Source organism: Bactrocera neohumeralis, unplaced genomic scaffold (assembly GCF_024586455.1).
Source record: "Bactrocera neohumeralis isolate Rockhampton unplaced genomic scaffold, APGP_CSIRO_Bneo_wtdbg2-racon-allhic-juicebox.fasta_v2 ctg3517, whole genome shotgun sequence".
NCBI lineage: Eukaryota > Metazoa > Arthropoda > Insecta > Diptera > Tephritidae > Bactrocera > Bactrocera neohumeralis.
The window spans coordinates 930-6,511 of NW_026090795.1; the positions used below are offsets into that span (position 1 = coordinate 930).

A 5,582-nucleotide genomic window follows, 5' to 3' on the forward strand; every position below is an offset into this window, starting at 1 on the left:
CCTTTTTGGGGGGTTTTTTTAAAAGAAATTTGCCTGAAAAACAATAATGAAAGTGGCAAAGTTTTTTTGTTATAATTTAACTAATTGTTGGGCTTTTGGGTTTTCCCAAAGTTATTTAGTAACCCAAACCTAAACTTGGTAGGTTTTTTAAAGTTATTTTCCCAAAGGTAAGGCCCGCCTGCCCCTGCATAATATTTTTAGTGAGGTGGATGAATAAAAGGGTTGGGATGTTACCGGGTTGGTGAGCTTTTCGGTCCAGCCCGTTCTTTTTAAAAAATTTTCTAAAAAAAAAATCGGGGTTTATTAAGAGAAAAATCGGTGAAGAAAATTTCACGTTTTGGGCCGGTCGATCGGCCTAAGAGGGGATATCACCCCGTTATTCTTTTTCCGGGCCCCATCAGGGCGAGAAAAACCCCAAAAAGCTCAATGTTTGCCCCCAGAGAGTTTTATGAATACTTCGGGAATGGGAAAAAGCTCAGAGAATAGGGAAAAAATCGTAACTTTCGTTGGCTTGGAATACCAAATTACAGAACATTGAAAATTTTAAAAAATGACTGAAATGGGATAAAAAGTTTAAAACCAAAAACACCCAGAACGGGTGGGCCAAAAAAAATACCAAATTACTTCGGAGCATCTTTTCCAGACCCATTTTTGGGTGGGGGAATAAAGTTTAAAACGTGAGCCAATAGTGCGGCCCCTCGTTGTAAAGGGCAAGCGGCGGTTCCCGGGGTTTCCAAAAACCCACAAAATGGCGGGAAAAAGGTTTAGTACGAAGGAAAAAATAAAAATTATTCAAAGCTCTAACAAACCTGACGTTTTTTACAAAAAAAAAGCATAAAATATTTTTGTTATGTCATTTGAAATTAAAAATTTTGAAAATTTAAAACAAATTAAAACAAAATATTAAAATTGTTTTTGAAGTAAAGGGAAAATTAGTTTTAAAACAACAGAATTCTGTCCCTAAAAAAATGGACAACTGTTTGTTATGGTTTGGGTTTTTGTTGGGTTTTTTTTTTAATTTTTATAAGATTTTTACATTTGTTATATACATATAATTAGGTTTCGTTTGCAATTAAAATATTATATTTCAGATTTGACAATGGATTTAGACGAAATTTGACTGAAGAAGTGCGTAATTGCCAATTTGTTTTTTTGAAAATTCCCCGCACAAAAGATTATAAAAACTGGGGGAAAAAAACCCCTAGCGTGGGGAAATTGCGCACAATTTGGGGGTATAAAAAATAAATAAAATGTAATTTAAATTTAATATTTAATATTTATAGAACGGGAAAGTAGAAAAAAGGGGGAAAAGTCTCCCTTACCCCCCATAAGGCAAAACTCCAAGGAGAAAATGGGAAATATTTAGAGGCCATGTCCTTTTTGAGAAAATATTCCAAAAATTCCCGGGTAAGTAAGTTTTCCTTATGTACTTTTAAATTTATTTTTTTCAAATGGTTTTTTCAGATTATTAAAAAGTTTTAGGGGGAGGGGGGAGGTTGAAAGTGAAAAAAAAGCATTTCAAATATTGATTCTTTTTTAAAAAACGTCTCAGTCCAAAATCTTCATTTGTGGGGCAAAAAAGGCAATTTATTTTTGTTTTTTTTGACAAATTTCAAAATTTCAAAAACTATTTTCCCGTAAATTTTACGCTTTGAGGGAAATTTTTAATCAGCAGGCGCAAAAATTTTGGCACTGATTAGGAACCCCCAAAGGGCCAAAATTTCCCCGGGCCCCAAAATTTTACCCCTTTGGGAGCGAAATTAAGGGGGGTTTTCCGCCAAACTTTACAAAAGATAGAGTCAAGAGGGATTTGTGTTTGAAGAAAAAATTTAATTTTTTTTAGGTTATTTGGGAAAAGATATAATTATAATATTAGAAAGGGGACTTAAAAGACCACGAAGTGCTTTTTTTCTTTATATAAGTATGCATGTGAATAAAATTTTTTTTTTTAAATTTAAAAATGAACTTAAATACCAAAATATATGTTTTATTGATTATATTAGAAATAACCTTTTAATTCAAAAATTGATATAAAAGAAATGTTTAAAAATATGAAGGTAAATAGGTAAATGAATATCTTTTTTTAAGTATTTTTTAAGTGATCTTTAAGTACCCCTTTTTCAATTTTTACAAAAAAATATATACATTGTTATTATGAATGTTTTGTAATTAAAAATTTTTTTGCCCAAAAAAGCTTTTTTTTATTGATAAATGAAATTTTTTTATAAAATAGAACATTAACAAAATTTAAATAAATTTTTTTAGGGTTTCACGTAACTGAAATGCGTTTGAGTTGAGCGATTATTTTTCTTGGGTTTAAACGATTCAAGGGACATTTACTTGTTCATCCAACGCACATAGGGCAATTTTAAAAAAAAATTTAATTGTATTTTTATTTCCAATGTACATATGTTTTATTATACAAAAAGGCATCAGATGGAATTCAAAATAACAAGATATAGGAAGAAGGCGTGGGGCCCGGTTTAAAATTTTGTCCCTGTCATCCCGGGTGTTAAAAAATTTATACACCGAATTTCATTACAAACGGTCTTTCCTGAGATATGGTTTTTCCATAAGGGCGACGCCACGCCCATTTTCAATTTTTAAAAAGCCTGCGCAGCTTCTTTCTGCCACTTTCCAAAAATTTAATGTTTTTGACGTTGTTTGTTAGTCGGTTAACGATTTTCAACATAACCTTTGTATGGGAGGTGGGCGTGGTTATTATCCGATTTCTTCCATTTTTGAACTGTATATGAAAATGGCTGAAGGAAACGACTCTATAGAGTTTGGTTGACATAGCTATAGTAGTTTCCGAGATACGCCCACTTTTCCAAAAAAAATTACGTCCCAATATGCCCTCTCTAATGCGATCCTCTTGTGCCAAATTTCACTTTAATATCTTTATTTATAGTTTAGTTATGACACTATAGGTTTTCGGTTTCCGCCATTTTGTGGGCGTGTGGGTAGTGGCAGATTTGCCCATCTTCGAACTTAACCTTTCTTATGGAGCCAAGAAATACGTGTGTCCAAGTTTTATCATGATATTCAATTTTTACTCAAAAAGTTACAGCTTGCACGGACGGACGGACGGACAGACAGACATCCGGATTTCAACTCTACTCGTTACCCTGATCACTTTGGTATATATAACCCTATATCTGACTCTTTTTAGTTTTAGGACTTACAAACAACCGTTATGTGAACAAAACTATAATACTTCCTTAGCAACTTTGTTATGAGAGTATAAAAATGAATAAAATTTATGATTGAATATAATAAAGCAATATCTTAACATAAAACGAGTAAGGAGGGTCTGATTTCGAGTGCAACCGAACATTTTATATTGAATAAATTTGAGTAGGGGGTAGTATCGACCACATTTTTTCTATTTTTGCTCATCACACATACTACCAATATGCCACATACTCAAAAAATTTTCACTGGGTTTCATTAAGATACCTTATGTACAATCACCAATCATATGGAACAAAGTCAAGTGGACGTTCGAAAATCTTGGTAATAGTTATATAGTGGGAGGTTAAGTTTTCGCCCAATTGTATCTTCAAATAATTTAGCAGGATTTCCGTATTTAATTAAAATAAATAAATAAAAGCAGTACTCATTTTATGCAAGTGATCAACCTAATTCAACGCGCTTTTTTTAAAAGGGGGAAAGATGGGGAAAAATATTTAAGTTTATATGTTAAGTCGAAACCTTTCACTTTCAATTTCTTATTTTTTAGGTTTTTTTGATGATTCATTGTTTTCCCGAAAAAAAAAAAAAACAAAATAATACATTAACTAAATTAATCTTTATTTTATTCATATTAAATACATACCATGTTGTCCACAATCCATAAAAAATATTTTCCAGATTACACTTCACGCAACACAAAAGATCACTTGCAATTTCGAGAATTATAGAGAGTATCTCGAATAAGGAGGTGCCTACTGAACGAAGTCTAGGTTCCGACTACTTGTGTGTCAATAATTTAATCGGTTTTTTGAAGTACGGTTACTTAGGTACTAAAAAAAATCAAAATTTGTAACATCAAAAAGATATGAAGTACTACTGTAGCTAAAACTATTTTGCCTTCATTCTTTGGCCAAGCATGTATTGTTGTATGCAGTACTCTCCATCGATTGTCCAAAATTTCCCAATGCGCTTTCTATGTGCACTTTAGACAACGCTCAGTTAAATTTGTCTTTATCTTGTGGTAAATTCGGTTTCAGTAGAAATGCACAGTCGCCGACATAATAATACGGAAAGCTATTCGATGTAGTTTGTGTCACAAGGAACTTCCAGAGTGCCATTCAGCAACTTCTTTCCAAAGGCACTGCGGGCAAATATTCTACGGGCACTTTGGCTTCCTACCGCCCCGACATCAACATATGTGAACACGTAATTAGCATCACTCACTACCATTAGTACAATGCTAAACGTTTTCTTATAATTGTAGTACAACGATCCGCTATTTCTTGGGCTTGTTATAGGAATATGCTTCCCATCTATAGCTCAAAAGCAATTCGGCAGGCCAGTCTATATACAAAATTTGTTTGCAATGCCTCTAAGTTCGTGTAAGTTTGGTGGTGACAAATATACTATACATCAGGTAATTCATCCCAAATAGCGTCACAACTTTGAAGGTCCAAGAAATCACATTGAAACTACATCCTTGTGCCAAGAAACTGAAATTGTTAAGCGCTGAAGTATACCAGTTTAATAATTAATTCACATTAACTTACATTAATGTTACCACCAAACGAGTCCGGGCTGAATTGATTTTCTATTCGAAAAGCGTTCTAATCGTTGCTTTAATAACGACAGAAATAAATTAAAATTAGCAACGCTCATCCGTGTTGCTTTAAAAAGATGTTCCTCATATTTTTCTTGAAGCTGCTTTTAAAGCTTAGTATCCAGTCAAGAAATGTAAAACTTCATATAAAAACACTTAAGAATGGTCAAGAAAAATTTCTGCGGCAAATTTTCTTTCTGTGCTGGTATGCAGCCTAAAGAAATCTAGTACTAATTTTTAATACATTTTTTCAATAAAATGCGAAGAAACATGAAATCAACAATTGTTTCTTTAAGGAAAGCCAAAGTAATCTTTAAATTCATCATAAATTAGTTAAAATCATTATTATGAAGTATAGTTCATTTTGAAATGTTGTATAAAACTTACCAATCGCAATGAAAACATTTATGTTACTACATATATACATACATACATATTACGCACAAAGTTTATTTTCTTTGTTTATTCTCTCTTGCTTTTCTAATGTGGATCATTCACAATGCGTAACCGGCTGTCAAAATTACTTGAAGAAATAATGTATTTTTGTCTTGAGCAATTACTTAAGAGCTAGATACGGACCTTGATGCAAGTTTTATAAAATCCTTCTTCCTGGCGTGTAATGTTAACAGGACGAACCCACCACCTTCGGTAGTTTCTATGGAGCTCCTGGAACACTTCATGTACCGTATTGGCAATACGCACAATATTAACAACCGGCCTCAATTATTCCTCGTTGACCATGTTTAATTTATTTATTAAAATTGAAAAAATTTAACCAAATAATGCA

The 5,582-nt window shown here is 32.6% G+C and overlaps 1 pseudogene; it reads right to left on the reverse strand.

Annotated features, from left to right (window-relative positions):
* Window positions 1-4,094: 4,094 nt before the first annotated feature.
* On the reverse strand, window positions 4,095-4,854 carry LOC126767003 (uncharacterized; annotated as a pseudogene).
* Window positions 4,855-5,582: the final 728 nt, after the last annotated feature.